This window comes from Pipra filicauda, unplaced genomic scaffold (assembly GCF_003945595.2).
Source record: "Pipra filicauda isolate LSUMZ 115617 unplaced genomic scaffold, ASM394559v2 scaffold47_size6085603_pilon, whole genome shotgun sequence".
Lineage (NCBI taxonomy): Eukaryota > Metazoa > Chordata > Aves > Passeriformes > Pipridae > Pipra > Pipra filicauda.
The window spans coordinates 1101644-1121299 of NW_024104620.1; the positions used below are offsets into that span (position 1 = coordinate 1101644).

Below are 19656 nucleotides of genomic sequence, written 5' to 3' on the forward strand. Positions count from 1 at the left end.
ACCAGAGGTTTCAGTGCCCAGGATCCCTTTGAGGTTTGGCCTTCTGTGACTGAGCGAGAGAGCGATTAAATTTGATGGAAAAATAATTTCTTTCCTTTTTTTTTTGGGGAAGGTTCTTTGGTATTTTGGTTATTTGATTTTTAATTATAGTTCTGTGGAAGGCAATAGACTGAATGAACTGAATAATGAAGCAATTGTTCCAGGAGGGCTCCTGTCCTTCTGGTGGGATCAACACCAGCTTCTTGCCTGGCTGCTGGGATGGGAGGCTGAGTGCTGGGGAAGTGCAATATGACACTATATTTCCAAAGACTCTTTTTTTTGCAATGTCTAACATATGAAATGAAGAGGAAATAAACACCAACTGTCTTTCCCCAATTCACTGTTATTTACCTGATTTTTGAACAAGCTTTGAAAGGTAGAGTTGTTTTCTTAAGACAAATTAGAGCCTTCGTTGCTGTCTGTCTTCAGTTCTGAGGTGTGTTGTGCCATCAGTCTTTAGGGCTGTACATTTGAAGTCATAAGAATTTAATTTGACTTGATGATTCCAGCTGACAATAAGGAGTTATTGATGCTTCAAAGGCATCTGAGGCAGATTTGTTTAGACCTAAGAGAAGGTGGTGCCCAGGTGTGTGTGGACGTGGGCACCATGCTCTGAAAGCCCCACGATGAGCTTGTTGTAAAAGTCTGTCTTCCAGATGCAGAAGAAAATTGTCAGCTCCTGTGACTCCCACAGTGAATTAAAAATATCTGAGCCCTCAAGAGTCACTTTGAAAACCACAAATCCTAAGCGTGTTTTGATGTCCTTTCTCTGCTTATGTAGTGACAAGAGGTGGAAAACAACTTTGAGTGAAATGTTTTCCAAATGAAAATCACTTGTGAGCTTCAGCCAAATTCATTGTCCTATTGGGAAAAAAAAAAGAATTTTTTTCTCCAGTATTTGTAAACATTTCTTTCTTTTTCTTTTTTCACTGGAGTATTTTGTTGGAAGTATGATAAAAGTTACATCTAAAGCCCAACTGTTTAGTTCTAGGTTGAAACAAATAGTATGTTCACCCAAACCACTTGGTTTTGCTAAGAAACAGTATTTGAGAAGCCCCTTTTTTCTCTGCAGTACTAGTGAAGCATCAGCATTTCTAAATTTTCTAAAAGATTACAGGGAAGAAAGTTCTAAAAATTTTGGGAAGAGAGGGATGGTAAGTTGAGTGGAACAGGTGGATCTGAAGAGGTTGAAGGGTTAACATAACCTGTCGTGGCAGGATATTAATAATAAAATAACTTCAGGATGTAGATTGTGGAGACTTTGGCACAGTGAAGTCTGTGGTTTGTATAATAATAATGATACTTATAAAAAAATCATCCCATAGTTTGAGGATTTTTGTCCCCAATGCAACATAAGAAAAATTAAATAAAAACACAGCACAGATAACCTAAAATTAAAAACTTTTAATGTCAGAACTGAGCAGATCCATTCTGATAGAAAGACCTGCAGCTGTTGTCTTTTTTTTTTTTTTTTTATAAATGAAACAACCTGATGAGAAATGAGCAATCCTTAATGGAAAAGTGGATGATCTGTTCTGTTTTTAAATCTTGAATTGACTGCTGAAAGCATGGCGAGTTACTTACCTGCTGGGGAGAAATCCAACTCCTTATTGAAATGTCATGCTTTATAATTAAATAAGATTATGCTACTGAAAGCTCTGACTTTATGAAAATGAATTTATATGTACTAAAATGAATTTTCCTAGCACATGGAAGTCCAGGGAGGCATCCTTAATATAGATGGGGCTTAAAAAAAACAAAACAGAAAAGAAAAAAAAAAGAATCATATCAGCACTGCAGTTTATAACACAGACTTTTTTCAATTAAGTCCTTGATTTTATCTAATGAAGATTTGCACATTTTCAAGCTGGGCTTGATGGTCTTGGTGTAGGTGAAAGCAACAGTATTGAAATCACTACATCTACAAAAAACCCAGGCTCTGTAATTCTAAAATGTAAGAACTCATCAGTGTGAGGTAAATGACACGTGCTCCTCCCTGTCACTTGCGTGTTCCTTATTTGTGGCCTGTTTTAAAACCCTTTATTTTGAGCTTCTGGCATTTAGAAGTTACACATTGATGTCCAAATATGTGTACGCTGTATCTTTTGGTTTCAAGATGTTTCTTGTCAGATGCTCATTTGGTGACCACTAAACACGAAAGCAATAATTATATCAATTAAATTACTCAGCAACCTCAAAGAGCTGAACAATTTTCTCACTCTTGCTAAGTTTGATTGGATCTAAATTCTCGTAAATTAATAGTATTTAATGCAATTTCCATTTAGCAATTTGCATATTTCCCCGTGTTGATTTTCTTCAACACTTGAGTGGTCCTAAAAGCTCCTGGAATCTCTGCAATGCCAATATTTCTGTGTTTTAGTGACGGCAATTCAGGCTTTTAAAACTGTGTGTGGAATGTTGACACACACATGAATCCACAACAGAATTCCAGTTGCTTTATTTTTTGATGAAGCTCTGAGATTTAGTTCTAAAGTCAAAATTAAGTGTAAAATATGTGCAACACAGGAAATATTTTGTGTGCTTTACTGGAGAGGGGCTGATAATTAGGATTGCAAAATGCTGAGGTGTCTCTTCCCAGAGACACTTGCTGTTGCTCGTGGGTTTGTTGCCATCTCCCCATCACTGCTGGTGTCTTCACCTCCTTCATAAACGGTACTTCAGTAATGGTGCATGTGCTGTTTCCCCCAAAACACTGAGAGATTGAAAAGGATAAGGGGTATTCCCCACAAAGATGGCTCTCAGAGCTAAAGCAATGATGCGGCTTTATTTTTTAATAAGCGGAACATTATAAAAATGTTTCTTGTAGGGTGAAATTGTTCTGATTTTTAGGAAAAATCAGTTCTTTAATCATGGTAAAAATACTAACATGGAAATAATACTCTATCTATTATGGAAGGGAAAAAGGGGATTGTTAGAAGATGTGTCCTAGGGAGTTCTCCATCTGTAATTCTCTACCAAAAATGAGTCAGGATGGTGATTTAGCCCAGCAGGGACGTGCTCCCTGATATGAGTGGAAGAGCACTGAAAGTGAGGTATCAGACTGGGAAATGGGTTTGTAATGATTCCGATCACAGTAGAGAGATTTTTACCTGAGGAAGAAACCATTAAACCTGTGGAGTTCGTGGGCTTGGGGGAGCCAGGTGTGTGAGCCATAAGTGCTCTTGCCCCAGGTGAACACAGGAAAACTTCAGTTCGGAGTCACTACCCGTATTTGAAAGTTGTCCTTAAAATAGGGTGAGCAAATGGGTTTTGATCATTAGTCTTTCTTCAGAAACAATCCATAATGGAAAAGGTACGAAATGAACTTTCCAGAGAACCACTTCTAACGTGGAGGAACCTTTGAACTGCCCATGAGGGTGGGCGAGGCAGCCGCGGCTACGATGAAAAAGGGTCTTTTGTTCTCTGTTCTCAGATAATGCTGCCATAAAGTGCCCTTTCTCAAGATCGTAGTTTCAGGAAGGTCAAGTGCTGGTTTGGAAGTGCCTTTGACCTTACGTATTAAAAGACAGGTTTTTACCTGCGTACGCTAAATGTTAAAAGGAGTCCAGGTCTTCAAAGGACAGCAGAGCTCAAACCTGCTGAAAGAAGATTCAAAAATAGCTCTGCAACAAGTGAAGTTTTTCGAGAAGCTCAACAAAGTGAAGAGTGATGATCTGTCCTAGATTAAGTGATTTTTCTATTTGATAGGACAACACCTCGTGAATGAGGCACCGGTGGCTTTTTAGCGATCTTTGTGTGGCATCTGGGAGGTTTATGGTATTTCTCACTCATGATTCCAAACTTCTAATGATGAAAAGTTGTTCTAAAATGATAAGCCTTCTTATTTTTACCTTGAACTTTAATAATGACCAGTTTATACCTCTGTTCTTGAGCCAGACTACTCTTTTATTTAAGTAACACTTCTTTTGGTCATTGCTGCTAATGTATTTACTCATCAAGGGTACCAAGCTTCTGGACCTCTATGAGTAAACATATTCTCTTTGAATGAAATCTTTCCTTAGCATCGCTCCTCAGAATTATATAAAATCTCAATGAAGATTTCACCTACTGATATTTTACAATTGTAGTTAGAAGTGTCTGGCTTAAAATATCTCTGAATCATTTTTTAAAAATATTTTGTAATGAACAGTTTCATTTGAAGCAGGTTAGTTGTTTTTAATGTGTTGGTATAGTTTCATTATTAAAAAAGTGACTTAAATAAAAAAGTAGTACTTTAGTTCTAAATTTGTCTAAAATATTTATGAAAAATATTTTATGGGAAAATATAAATTACACTTTTATTTCTATGAAACTTTAAAAAACCCCAATAATATTTGAATATTCAGAGAAAGTTTTTTGCAAAATTTCATTAGCAGCAAAATTTATATGCTGGTTGATATAAGTCACTGATATTTGAGAAGCTTTAAGGGTGATCTCAAAGCTAATTTCATGTTTCCTCAGACAGAAGTGCAGCTGTTTGAGATGGATAAACATTTGGTTTTCTCCCTTCATTTTCCTTACCTTTTCCTATCCACATTTTCTCCTTCCTGTTCCACAGACCTGTAAATTCTGTTACATAATGTTCTGCTGCTGCACCTCACCTGCATTATTCCAGTTCTGATGTGGTGTCCTCATGTGGTCTTATTTTCTCAACAGCTGAATCCAACTTGTCTTGGGGTTGTAGAGATGCACTCGTTGCCTTAATTTACACCCCTTTGCAGTGGTTGTACAATTTATGTTTAGGTGGGTGAGACATTTCAAAGTTGGTGGAGACCTTGTGTCTTCAGGCAGTAGATACTGGTGTGTTTGTCAGAGAACCAGATAAACATACACCATAAGAGCTCCATCTCTCTCCTGGAGAACCTTTCTTATGCTGGAAGATCATTTTCCAGCCTGGTCTTTCCTCCAGGTGCTCGAGGTCTTGTTGGGATGGACAAATGCCACAGCAGCCCATAGCACACCCACAGGGGTCCTGTCCTTATCCCACCCGGCTCAAAGATCTGTGTACGGGCCATGGCTGAGGGACCTGCCCTGTGGCACAGAGAATGCCATTGAAATTATTCCTGGAGGAGTTTGGGAAGTGTAATTAGTGATGCAGAAGTGCCTAAACTGATGCTGTTTTTCCTTGTCTGTAAACTCAGTGTTTCCAAGTTGTTCCCTTATTAGCTCTGGTTTCCTGTAGGGACCTGTCGGCACCGGTGGAAGGTTCTTGGTGGCACTGCTTAAAGAAAGGATCACTGGCTTCTGTATATTTTCCTAGCAAAACACACTCCAGCGTAGAGTATGAGACCAATTAAAAAGTTAAGCAAAGGAGGAACTGAAAGAACACTGAAATTAAGTTCCAAAATTTACACTTTACGTTCTTGGAATACGAGTTCCTCGGTGGAGAGGAGCGCTGAGCCGCAGCACGGCTGTGGGCTGGTGCCTTGCTGTGTTCAGATGGGAGCTTTTACAGCATGTTCCTGGTAATTTTGTTATTGTTGGGCTTCCAAAACTATTTCAACAGTTCTTTTACACAAAGGCTACCCGCTTTAACAAACATCTTTGTCTAACCAACATCAGATGTTCAGTAGGTGGTGGTTTAAACTAGATTACACAAGAGATTCACACTAATCTTTTAATGTCCCTCTTCCCCTCCTGAGAATAATAGTTTTTGAGAATAAGGTGCTTTTTTCTGTGTTTTGTTGGTATTGGGAAAAGTATGTTAGGCTTCTTATCCTTTTCTTTCCTCAATAGTTACTATGGGAACAGAGCTGGGGGGTCACAGGGGAAAATCTGCAAAAGTGGTTTCTTTTAAATTGTTCATTTTAAAAAATAAAAAGATAGCTTATTATTGTTGGAATTGTGGTACTTTTCATTCAACTTCATTGGATTGTATTGTCGTACATATTTCAGACACAAAAGAAGCACAGTGAGTGGCAAGAAAAACAGATGGGGATGTTTTTGTAGTTTTTCCTTGGGGTTAATATTTTTTTAATTGAATGCAGCTGTTGGAAAGATTTCTGTTGTTACGTATAGGTGGAGCATTAAAAATGGATGATCACATTTTCAGCCTGTTTTAGCAGAGTACTAGATTTAATTATTTTGCTGCCCCTGTTCAGAAGCCTGCAGGGTTTTTTTTCTTAATAATTATATCTTAAGTTAGAGTAAGAGTTTTACTTGGCCTCTTAGTTGAATGAGTTCAGTATATGGGGATAATCACCTTCTCATTCAACTCTTGTGTAGAGCACAATTATTATGGATGAAAATACACAAAATTGTATTAGAAGTCCCCAAGATGCCTATTGTTGTGCTCACTATGCAAGTAATGCTGCTGATTCTTTCTGCTGCTGCTGCTGACTCTTCGTGAGGTTTGGGTTGTCTGCCTTCTGATACCCTTATTCCCTAGATTTATTTTTTCCCCCCTCTGTCATTTATGAGAATAGTCCTGCTGTCTTCAACTTATTCTTTGTATTCTTTCTTAGTTTCAGAAAATATGAATGTCAAAAGCCAGGAAAATGAATTAGAGAAGTTAGAAGGGATAGGGGATATTTCATGGTAATCCAGATGATTGCAGTAGTGTCGATATGGTTTATTTTAATCACTTTCAGCTAGTGGATAGATATGATGAAATTGCTACTTAATATAGTAGTTTTGAATGTAGGATCTTCAGTTTGCCTGGGGAATTCCTGCTGAGATCAGTACGAGTGTGGTGTGTGAGTCCAGAGGCACTGTCTGGTCCTTACTCTTGATGCCACTGGTGTCCACCACCACTTCTGCAGTTCCTTCTTCCAGAGACCTTTTAAAGTTTGTGGTTAAATGTGTCTCCATGTCGTACTTGCTTATAATAGTGATTGAGGATTATAGAGCTAGGTTTGGAAAAGCGTGTTAAAACTTCATTACAGCACTTCTATAGTGGTTCTGTGTGCTGGGGGATGAGTTGTAGACAGTTGCTCAAGTAGGTCCAGCTTTTGTGTGGCGTGTCCTGGAAGGCTGGCCATGAAAAATCACTTTTCAAATGAGAACTTAATAAAAACTTTCCTGCTCTGAACGCTAAGCCCTGCTCCCCGTGCGATTAGTGGTTTCATTTCTTTCTCAGCAGTTGGGTAATGATTATGGCTCCAGATGCTGCAGGAGTGATAAAGAGAGTGATTAATTTCACTTGAAAGGGCATATGTTCAAAGAGGAGCCAGCCCAGCGCCTCGGAGGCGGAGCTGAGTGTGTGCCTTGGTACCCAGCGGATCCCGGGGAAAGGACCGTACACCTCCCTTATTTCCCCTAAACCAATATATTTGCTGCCTGGTTTTTGTGTATTCCCCCCACCCCACCCCCCCTTACTGTATTCCACAGGATCTGTTTTAAAGGCTCTTTGTGGCTCTGTAAAGCAGTGCTGTCAGGCTTTCAGCAGAAGGCGTTGAGAAGGGGCTGATGCCACCAGCACAGAACTCTGAGAACAAACTCAGAGTTGTGTTTATACCCTGTACAGAATTAAGTGGTAATGAGAGGTTCATATTCCCTGGATTAGTCAACAGCAGCTTTCAAAGTCTTCCTACGCATCATTTGCAATAATAGTTCACGCTGGATGACTCTGAAAAATTCTGACATTCAAGGCATTATATTTTCAATATGCTTAAAAAATTAAATGTGTAAGGGAGGTACTTCTCTAAGTTTTTATCAGGATTTTATTGACCTCTTGAATAGGTCAATAGAAGTATGAAATATGGCTGGGGGTGCCAGCCACGAGGTTAAACCCAGGGTGAGGGGTTATCTGGTGTTTATTGTTTTATCTGAAATTTTTCACTGATTGGTGTTTTATTCTATCACCCCTGAGATCCAAAGACCTTCAAATATCAATAGTTTAAAAATATGTGAAGCATGTTTTAATTCTCTACAGTATGACATTTATAATCATAACTTCCATGGCTTTGAAGCTGCTGAAGGGAAAACTAACTTCAATAATTGTGACACCTTCAACATCTTTTGACCCATTAGTTAAATTGATTTGTGTTACCCAGTTGCTTTTAAACAAAATTAGCTCTGCTGGTTAGAGCGTGGTGCTGATAACACCAAGGTTGTGGGTTTGATCCCTGTTCAGGCCATTTATGTAAGAGTTGGACACGATGATCCTTGTGGGTCCCTTCCCACTCAGACTATTCTGTGATTCTGTGAAATAAGCACTTTTCTTCTAGTTATTGAAGATCTTCACAGTAGAGACACTGGATATAGAAAAAAGTATTTCTAACTTTTAATTTTCTATGCATTTAATAAATGCATAGAAATAAACGTCTATTAGCTGCAGAGTTTTGAAGCAGCTGCCTGGAATTAGAATTTTTACAGACAAAGATTAAAAGGAAGCTTTAATGATAAAACACCGGGAACTTTTCAGAAGTTCTGTTATTAAATATAGTGCACATAAGGTAGCACTCATGTTTTTATTGTCATTCCCATAATATTCTTGGTTGCATTAATAAAGTAATGCTGTGTTCAAGGGAAGTAGAAATGAATTTCAGTAGATTGTTCACAGCTCTGTGTGTTAAATGTGTTCGGTGGATCACTGAAATGCGTAACTTATCTAAGAATTCAATATTTTCAGTTAAACTAATTCAGTACATTTATTTTTCAACCGGCATTAAATATTTTATAACCCCAGTATAATTGTACCTTGATTTAAAACATTGTTAATGTGAGAATTTGTGATTCTGCAGATTTGAAGTCGTGTCTGTGTTTAACAGGCGGCCGACGTGGATTCGTTTTGAAGTTGTAGGAATCCAATAATGAGGGTTTATCCACACTTTAGCTGTTATTGATCTCACTTTACTCTTAAGGAAATATCAATCCTCTATCTTCTTCACTCCTCTGCAAAATGCAAAGAAGATCTTACTTTAAGGATTGTCCCCAAACAATTTCAAACTTGAAAAAGTGTGCAAAACCACCTTCCCAAAACCCCAAGTACATCCTTGTATGCACAGCATTGGGAAAGTTGTCCGTGTGTCTGAGTGTTACATATGTTGCTCAGATGTTGGGGGGGGATGTTTAAGCATTAATTTTTGCCTGTGTTTTATGTTAACTGTGTATAATTATTGTGTTGCCATCTAGCCAAGGATGCTGGTGTGGTGGCATAAATAGAAACAGAGCTGCATTGTTTCGAAGAGACTGGAGATGGATCAAGTGAGAGACAGGGAAGTCAGAGTAAATGATGACAGTAATGTTATTGTGCCCTAAGGGTCTTGCAAAGTACGGTACTTAAAACCCAATTTTTTGCTTTGTAGATAAGTGAGCGTGTCTCGGTTAAATCAATATGTGTGTGCAATAGATGATAAAATTTGGTATTACATACCTTCTTTGATATTTTTCATACTTACTGCTTTAAAGGTAACATTATATTTATTTTCAGAACACTCTAAAGTACTTTATGCTTTTTGTTATGAGCTTTCCAACATGTTGCTTGGTTTAGTAATGGGAGCTCAGGCAGCCCAAAATTGTCACTCTCATGTTGGGTATTTACTGATGGTTAATTGACTGCTGACCTTTGCCAGGACTCTCTTCAAAGAGCAGGGAGTGACACCAGGGGATAACAAATCAAAGAAATTGAAAAGCAGGTGAGAAAAGGTAATTCTATGCAGTTACATTTAAATTTTGAAGGCTGTTTTTTTTTGGATAAAAACAAAGGTTAAAACCAAACAACACCCCATAGATATTTTAATGTACTCCAATACAAAAATGGGAAACTTTTACTTACTCATCTTCTTCACTGTGATTTACTTGTCCTTGACTGATATTTTTTTTTTAATGGATGAGCTAGCTTTCAAAGTCCTCAAAATGATTTAATTATTACAGCACACAGGGCCCCAAATCAGATTTAAGTTTTTTTGATAGAGTTTATGGAATAAACCAGCGAACAGATGCAGAGGATGGAAAGCTGCTGGTACTCAAATCAACTAGATGATTCTGCAGGCAGAAGATTCCCCGTAGACCTTAACTGAAAGGTCAGGAGGTAACCTTAGTATGTGCCATTTAATCCAATGTCATTGGGATAAATATATTGTAACTGTGTGTCTGCAGTGTATCAGGAACTGTAGAACTGGTAAACTCGCAATGTTCTGAGTGTATTGCCAAATAAAGCTATGCAGCATTCAATAAAGCAATTACATGAAAAGCATTACAGTCAACTTCAATTCCAATACTAGCAGCATAATCAATCATTTTCAATCCAAGGGATGGTCTAATCGCTTTTTGTTGCTGCTTTGAAAGGTTACATTACTCAGTTATCTTGCAGCCGAGCAAAACCTTTTCATGTTTGCTTCATGTAGGATTTTATAAATGTTCTTTCTTTTAATCTCAGCGCTTTGGTGCTGGGTTTAGTGAGAGTTAAAAAAATTCCCTAACCTTATTCTGACAACTTTTTGCAGTTCTTAAACATTCTTGGAGTAGAAGACCTAATTGTTGTGAGCAACAAACACGTGATTTTTTTCAATCTGTTTATCTCTGTAAAATCTCCTTTTTGTTCTTTGTGCTTTGTTCTTTGTTGCCACTTTTCTTTGTGGTGGAATAATTATCCTCCATAAGTCATCTCATTTGGCTTCATCTGGTGCTTGTTCCTGTGCAGTTCAGGGACTTGCCTTCCCTTGGCACAATTCCTGCAGTGAGTCTGACCATCTCACAGAGTTTGTTCCTCAGTCTCAGTCCTGTGACCAGCAGTGGTTGCTCTGCTCTGCTTTGCTCTCAGCTCATGGGCTGTTAGAGATCACTGCTGGTGGGTGTTAATTGGTACCACCTAGGAAACACTATTGAATTCCTTCCTCAGTCAGGTAATTTGGGAAGCAGTTAAGGGCAATTGTGTTATCACCATTAGGACAATGCTAGTGTGTTGGAACTTTAATGAAAAGACAGATGTGAGAGAGTGGAAAAAAGATGGGAATAAAGATGGGAAAAAAGATGATTTCCATCAAGCTTTCCTCCTACTTCACCTCTTAAGAATAACAGGCCGTTGAGTTACAAAGTGACAGGTGATTCAACTTCTTTTCTGTAAGTTTTATAGGGCCTGATCTTTTTTTTTCCCCCAGAAGCCTAGATACTTTGTGAAAGATCCTTGTTTTCAGGTCTTTTGGAACCAGTTCTAGCCAGTACTTTACTTGTGGACAGTGCTATTTAGACAATATTAACTACAATGCAAAAGATTAGCTTTGAAGCAAAAGGATATCTCCTTTTCTTAGATACAAACCTGGCCAATATTTCCTTGAATTACTGTGTCCTGGAGGCTGCCTGTCAGCCCATAAATTTGCTTCTTCCCTAAACCTGTAGAATTAGCATATTTTGCATGAATGACAACTACAAGGTCTGTAGCATTTTAGTTGTTTTCCCATTTAAATAGCAACTGAAGCAGCTGGGAAATTTTAGTTTAAGAATAAATTATCAGAGATTTGCTTCTTTTTATGTCCTTGGTATTGGCAAAGCTGTCTATCTGGTAATGTATTGCTGATGGATTTTTCATTTATTTATTTATTAAATCCTAACAGTTTCTTCATGTCCAGCCCGAATATCCACGATAGTGCCAGTGGTTCCAGCTATCCCATGGACACATATATGTGTTCTGGCCTGCTTATCTTTGGGTAGCTGTTAACACTCCATACATCTGAATGAATGTCTGTTGTGTTGTTTTTTATTATTTTTAGTCTTTGTCAACATAAATCTGTTCTTCTGTTGCCTCTGTGCACTGACAGCTGCACGGAGGTGGCACAGGATGTCACAGGAATCTGCTGATTGTTAATGTCATGTTTTTTTTTTTTTTTTTTTTTTTTTTTTTTTTTTTTTTTTTTTTTTGTTAAACTAGGCTGGTAAATGCCATATGTAAAATTTCATAGCTTTCTCATAAAACCCTTTTAGTATCTTTCTGGGCACTCTCATGATAAACTTTCCCTTAAGCATACAGAGAAATTAAATGTGAGAACCTGCGGCCAAAAGAAGTTGCTCCAAGGCAATGATTCACAAGGATGAAGAATCAATAAGAGTTTCATTAAGGAAGGAAGGAAAGTTTAGACGGGCTCTTTACTTTGCTTTCCTGTGGGAAGTAGGGGGAAAACCATTTTATTCAGCTTTATTCTTAGAAATAGGAGTCATAATGTGGATGTGGGTATTTTGAAGCAGTGCTGTAAGTGGAATTATCCTCGGGAGAAGCTGCCTTGGCTGATAACTTGGAACTTGTTCAGTTGGGTGTATTTATTCGAAAGGTTTCAGTGTGGACTTGTAGAACTGCTGCCAAAGGGAGCCATATCCTCCCCTGGACAGAGGTTTCCATCTGTATCCCCACTCCTCAGTGGCTCGGGTTGGATGAGGATGCTGGATGAGTCGATTTGAAGCTTTTGAAGGAAATTGTATTTTCCCCCCTGTATTTAGAAGGATTTTCTGTTGAATCAGCAGTGTGAGAAGTGACCTGCCCTGCAGCAGATGCGAGGGTGATCAGTGGGAAGGCAGGAGGGTGCTGTGGGTGGGTTGGAGCGGGGGGATGACTCCAGCCCGTGTGTGGGAGGTGGATGAGTGTGCACATCAGCTCCGACACAGACACCCACTCGGGCTGTGCGTAGGAGCTCCTCTCCTTCCTTCTCTAGGGAATATTGTGTTTGGGAAAGATGGACTTCTATAGCAACCTTATTTCCCTGTCATAACTCTCCATCTCTTTTTTTTTTTTTTTTAGTTCTGCTGTTAAAACTTGGTGATGACACATGTTAACAGTCTCTCAGTGACATTCGGCAGTTGTACATCTGTTTGTTTTCATTAAACACTGTTTTTTGAAAAGTTTAAGCAGTGATCCGATTAAAACACACTTAGGATGGAAAACCTGGCAGAGCTTCTCGCAGCCAAGAGCAAATTTGTTTCTTCGATCTTGTTTAAAAAAACCCAGGAATGCTGGCAGGGTTGGATAGTAAATATGAGCTGTACATCTTGTTCAGTGGGCTTTTTTTGGATGCCTTGTGTGAACTGAACGAGTGAGTAAGTGAAGCACACGTGACTGGGGGCTCTGACAGGGTTGTGGTGATGGATTAAATCAGATGAGTGAAGCTGCTGCCACCCCTGACCATCTGCCCCACTCTTTGTTGTGCATCCCAGAACAGCAATATTTGGTCTGTTCGTGAATCAGCTTTCATAAAGCAGTTTTTAGCCTGGAATATTAAAGTAGGCTGAACTTGGGCTGGTTTGCTTTAACATGCTTCTCCTGAATGGTTTTAGGGGAGCTTTCAGGCTGCCCCAGCTGTCTGTAAAGGCATGCTGCTTCCTGCTCTGCTGCTCTGTGTAAGTGCAAGTGGGCACATTTATGTGGTTACTCTGCTCTGTGCTGTGGATAATGGTGTTCACAGCCCTGAGCGTCCCTGTGCCGGCATGGCCCATCCTGAGGGTCAGCACAAAGGCTGCTCTCAGCCTAAGGTTTCTTCTCAGTGTATTTAAAATTGAGATCCTGCTTACCTTTCAAGTCCTGCAGAACCACTGTACCCATTTGTAAATATTTTTATCTTCAGAACAAACTACTATTTTTTACTTAAATATTTGTATGATAACATATGCAGTGATTGCTTAACTTGCCTCTTCATCTGCCGAGCATCTGAACTGTAACTTTGGGAATCTTTCCTTGGTTTTAGAGCAAAGTTGGGTTAAAGTTGTTTAGCTGAAGCAAACGTGGTGCACCACAAACTGAAGCTGGGTTGTGTTAAATGCAATAAACAGTAATAAACAAGTGTATGGGGCTGAAAATCCCATGCCTCCAAGTGCCGTGGGCTGCAGGGCGACCTGTTCACCTTTCCTAGGTTTTGAACACTGGCAAGTGAACAGATTGGATCAGATCTTGTTTCACCATCATCTGTTTCCGCAGCTGAAGCTCCCATATGATCAGTTCCTATAAATTATTTAAGATGCAGAAGCTGTGTAACCAGAGTCTCCAGTAAAGGTTAAGGCTCCATCTGTTCTGCCAACCTCGAGGACTGTGCATTTTGTGGCATCATCTGTGTTGCTGGGTGACATTAGAAGAGTCAGGAACACTCAAACGTGCCCCAAACTGTTGCTTCATATTTGCTGCACAGCAGTGAAGCCCTCACAGCGTTGGTACCGTACACCTGGGATGCTCTTGGCCCAAGTTCATTCACAGTCAGTCCTTGCAGCCAAGTGCACCTTCAGCCCCAGGTTTGGCATCCTCTAACAAAAACTGAAATCACTGTGCACAGCACTGAAAGAAAACATACATGATCTGAGAGGTTCTTGTGCAGTAAGAGGAGAAAACAAAACAATTAAATAGGAAAGAACAAAAAAATTCAGTCTTTTGGGTTACTGTTGTACATTGTCTATCTTGTTTAAAACTGTTCTTTCAATTTAAAATCTTACGACCAATCAGTATTTTAGTGATTCTATTCAGGAATGAGGGTAGCAGTGCTTCTTCTGTAACAAAACCAAATGAAATGATTCCCTGTGTAGGTGATGAGGAGGATAAGAATGGAGTTTTGGAAGTTGAAACTCCTTTTCCAGGTTTCAGTGCTGCCAACCTCTTCCTCTCAAAGAGCCGGAGCTGAGTTTCTGAAAAGCTCCCTGAAAGAGAATTCTGCTTTGTGACATGAAAATTAAATATTGGTGTTGTTTTCTGGTTTCTCTGCAAACCCAAGTACCATATATATTCTCTACATACTGTATTCTGCATATATTAAAAAACCCAGAGAAATGTACGTTCTTAAAAGCTGCATGAATTCGGGTGCAGGCTTAAAGAGTCGCTCCAGCTATCACAGCTGCTTAGATTAAAATTGAGAGAGTAAGAAAGGATAAAGTTGAGTGTGGTAGATGAAGTTTACGAACTTCTAAGGCTTAATTTTCAGGGCTTCGTTTTCTCCCGTTCAGTTTATTGTGACCCATCTCAGAGTTCTCTCTCTTCAGGCTGGCTGATTTCTGTTCGGGTGGAAACCAGGCGGGATCACAGATACAATATCTGTGGGGTAGCTCCTGTGCCATGTTCCTAAACATAATAGTTATGTTCCAGCCTTGCATTCTTCTGATGCGAAACCAAAAGCCCGGCTCCTGTGTTCTACCCTTCCTCCATGAGCAGTCTGAGCAGCCTGAGCAGGCGTGGTGGTGACAGCTGGCTGGGACGGGTGGCGTTACCGCTTGTTAGAGGGAGCGTTAATGGGCTCTGTTCTGGAGAGATTTACAGCTCACAGTTCTGGGTGAGAAGGAGAACAACGGAAGCTAAATAAAGTAGGGTGGTTTTTTTTTTTTCTAATTTGAGAAGTTTTCACGACAGATTTTGTTTGACAGACCTGCGTGGCCTCATCAAAAACTTCTTTTGGGTGTGTGTGCGTGTGACAGTGTGAAAGTGGAATGGTTTAGCCCCCCTTAACTGTCATATATTAGAACTCAACATTTTGCAGCTATTGAAGACAGAGCTGATGTGTTTTTTGGTAGAGAACTCACATGGGCATTTATGGGTGGCAGCAGCACAGGCAACGCAGAGGCTCTGGAGAAACCCTGTTTGTGTTGCCTGTGGGGTGGGCAGGGGGTAGGACCATCCCTGTCCCATTCCCTGGTCTTGGAATATGTTTGGATTGGGCTGTGGTGAGAACCCAGGAGCTGTGCAGCTGTTTTAGGAGATGTTTTGGGTGTGCATTTCCTCTGCCTCCACTGGAGAGTAGCTGAGAGATTCAGCGTGGATCAAAGATTTATCCCAGAGATGAAGAAAGAAATTAAAAGGAGGCAGTTAAATCTCTTTTTATGCTTTTTGACTTCACAGGATTTTTTCGTTCTGTGCCACGACTGTGCTTTTTTTTGAGCTGAACGCTGAAAATATAACAGAACATAAAAGCTCATAAATTTAACAGAAGGCAGAAAGGCCATGGAATGAATAAATACATTTACCTTCCAGGAAATATCTTTTACCAGTCAACTTCTCTCCATTCAGGTCGGGCTCCTCTGTGGATCTTGTTTCCAGGAAGAGATTGCTCCCAAAGGCTTTAGTGGCTTCTTCTGGAGCAGGGTACTGCTAACTAGTGAGGACAGGTGGGCATCCCTCCTAATTTTAGTGCAACCACCTATTTTTTGATACTTTTGAAGAAAGAGAAAGAGTGAGGGTGTCAGAGTGTCCTAGAGCTGCAATCTCTCTTCTCCATTTTGCCCCTGCACTGCAAACCCAGGCCCTGTTTCCTGCCTGCTCGTGTGTGGATCTCCCCTGTGCCTGTGCAGCTTTGCATCCATCAGGAAAAGTGGAAAAAAAAAGGGTGAAATGGAGGTTAGTGGTCGTGTAGGACATACTGTGCCGAGGGCTGTGGCAGAGTGGGAAAAGAAGGATGTTTGTCAGCACGTAACCGTGCTCAGAGTCATCAATAAAAAGGAATGTAATTGTCAACTTTTCTTTTACAATACTTCCCTTTAGATTGTTTTTCCCATTTCTCTAAATTCATAGCTGTGACAGCAAATGCTGTTTTTTGGGGATCAGCCAGCAGAGAGTTAAACTCTGGTGCATGGTGTATAATTTACCTAAGCTTAGCAGAATTGCTAAAAAACAGAATTTACTGCAGAAAGGCAACAATAAAATCTAACATAATGGTGGGAAGCTCACTGGGGCTGTTGTAGCAAGTGTCCTCCTGTGCTGGTTGTTTCCTGTGCTGTTGTGAGTGCCTATCTGCTGGGAGGGGGAAAAACAGTTGAATGAACAGACTGAGAGAGTAGAGAATATCTGTGGTTTAATAGTTCTGTCAGGCCTCTGTTTATTCTAACATGAGGTTTTAACTGAAGAGGTAATAAACTTTTTAATAAAGCTCATCAGCTGCCCAGAACCATAATGGACTTTTATGTATTTTAAGAGTGGTCAGGCTTGCCTAAAGTCAAAATGGCCTTGTTTTGCTCATGCAAAGGTGTTTTGCTCCCTCTAAATCATGGGAAATCCTTTCCTCCCTGGTCAGTTCTCAAACTGATCAGTAATTTCCTTCAAGTGGCTGAATTAGTGATAAAATGTCTGGGAGTAAAAATTTTGTAACACGTATTGTTTCCCGATTTTTCAGATGGACAGGCAGGGAAGGCTGTGGCACCTGCCTGCTGCAGTGAGGAGCTGCTCAAAAAATCTAATATGAATCAAATTGGGATCAAAGCACTTCATTGATTTATTAATGGGACAAAATTAACCATCAGGCACAGAACTGTTCGTTCAAGGCCAGTACCAGCAATGCACCAGATGAGCTGCAGTACAAAAGGCTTAATATAACTTAACAAACACCTTCCTAGAGCTAATCCCCAAAAGTTCCTGGTTATCATCCCAGTCCCTGGTTGTGCAGGGTCTCATCCCACAGACGATGTGGATGCTGTGCCCTGTGAGATCTGTCTCCCCCTGCTCTCTCTCCTCTGCTATAAGAAACAAAACAACCATGCCTTTTAAAATACTTTTGGAGCTGATTCCTTTCTTTATTTCAGAAGTCTCTGTGGAGTTCCCTGGCTGCTGTTTAATCTGGCTGATGGCTCATGATCATCCTCTTTAGTGTGGCCAGTCCTGGATGGGCATATTTGGGGCAGTTTTGGGTGCTCCCACTGCCATACAAAACTCTGGTACGCTGCATCTAGGAGTGGTTCTTGGAACTACTTTGTCTGGAGGTGATATTTAAATTCCAGCTATGGGGTTACAGTCACTTAATGTACTAAGCAGTGTGGTACAACCGTGGCTGCTCCTCTCCCCATTTATCTCTGTACATTCTGCAGCTGCATCCATTTCTGTTATTTGCTAAGTGGCCTTTCCATTTAAAAAGGGATTCAAGAATAGATGAGAAAACACTTGCAGTTTTTGCTGTATTATACCTCACTTTAAGAGCCCAAATACTATTTTCATTTTAACAAAGAAGAAGTACTCACTCATGTCCATAGCTGGCTTCCTCTGGGTAAATAGCCAGTTTGTCTGCAGTAATTTCAGAGTGATTGAGCACTCACATAAAAAATTTTGGTATTTTGTTTGGTTCAATTGGTCTAATCTGACAGGTCTCATCTCCAGTCTCTCACTCAGTTTCAAGCCAAAATATTATTCTGGATATTACTTTATATTTCCAGCATATTAAGTAAACAGTTCATTTCGGTAATGCTGTACTCTGAGTTGTTTCAGAAGGGAAGGAATTATGGTACCAAAACCCTCACAGTATTTTGCCAGTGCTGCACATTGAGCATTGACAAGGCTGTGTGAAATATGACCTCGTCAGAAACGATGGTAGGGAAAAATATGCTTTAAAAAAGCCTTTGGTGTGGGACCGTCTGGGGTTTCCCAACAAGAAATGTGTGTGCCTGGGCTGGAGCGTAGGCAGCAATCTGGGTACAGGTCACAAGTATTTTATATCTGTGTGTTCTGGCCACTGGGGGGTCCTTCATGTACATGGAAAAACTAAAGTGTTCACTTCAGGTCAAGGAATGTATCACTCAGCATCCGGGAGGGATGAGCTGAGGTTGTCTAATGAAGACTTCACAGGACCCACGAGGCAGTTAGTCATGTTGTTGGCATGATTCCTTTGGCTCCTGATATTCTTGAAACCTCACATATTTCTTAGCCTTCATGCTAACTAGCTTTCCTGTCTTTTTCTTTACATTTTGTGTTAAGTTCTAAAGGCTAATCTCTATTAATTATTCTTAATTTTTTAATCATTTTATATTTTGCACGTTTGCATTTCTGTGATCTTTCTTAACAAGCTTGTGCTTCTTTCAGCTTTTTCCTTAAGTGCTTCGCAGTGATCATTTACATCTCTTGTAAAGATTTTCTTCTATTTGATTTGGACTCAAAATTGTTTCAAGCATATAGACATCACCCTTTTAAACAGCAGAGTAAATAGATTTTGAATTGGTAGGCACTTCAGTTCTTTTAATTATAACTTTGCAATTAAGTCAGAACTGCTCATAAAGCATAGGCTACTACTGTGTTGTAGTTTCCTTTCATTCTTTCTGGTGCAAATGCCAGTAAACTGAGGCTCTCCTGGTAAATATCCAACCCCAAAATCTATGGAAGAGATACCTGAAATATTGAATCCAATTACGGTGGTTTTAAAGAAATATTTTACAGGCAATTAACTGTGACTACCAGTAATTTTTTGAAGTGTTATGTTGTTTTGACTGCATACCTAATGATGTTTTAATAGATGTCAACTCTTATGGAAATACAAGAATTAGAGATGAGGGTGGATTTTTCAACAGCACAAAGGATAATTGGGTGTCTGACTCATATCAAAAGTCAATTCGAGTTGAGTGCCGAGCCCTTTTTGTGCCTCCAGATACCATGTACAGAAAGAGAACTAGTTAGTGCTCCCACTGTAAGGCCCAGAAACAGTTATGTGTACATTTAAGATTAATTTCTATTTTGGCTTTTTAGCATTTTTTCAGAGTTAAATGCACCTGAGTTGGCTGAAGTGAGTGACACTTTTGTGTGTGTGGAGTAAGATGTGACTTGTGGGTGTTGGCTGGGGGCGATGGGTACAGAAAGTGCTGCCTAGGTACTTTTAAAATCCTTACTGGGAATGTCAGCTACTCTTGGTAGCTCCTCTCAGCTAACTACAGGCTTTTCAGAGAAGGCTGAACATTTTGATAGCCAGGTGTGTCAAAACTGATCAGCTGCAAAATTGGTATTTGCATATGTTTAATGAAAAATAGTGTTAT

General features: G+C 39.8%; 1 protein-coding gene across 5 annotated transcripts in view; it reads left to right on the forward strand.

Annotated features, from left to right (window-relative positions):
* Window positions 1-19656, forward strand: part of THSD7B (thrombospondin type 1 domain containing 7B) — a 309193-nt gene that overhangs the window by 56509 nt on the left and 233028 nt on the right. The window lies entirely within an intron of this gene.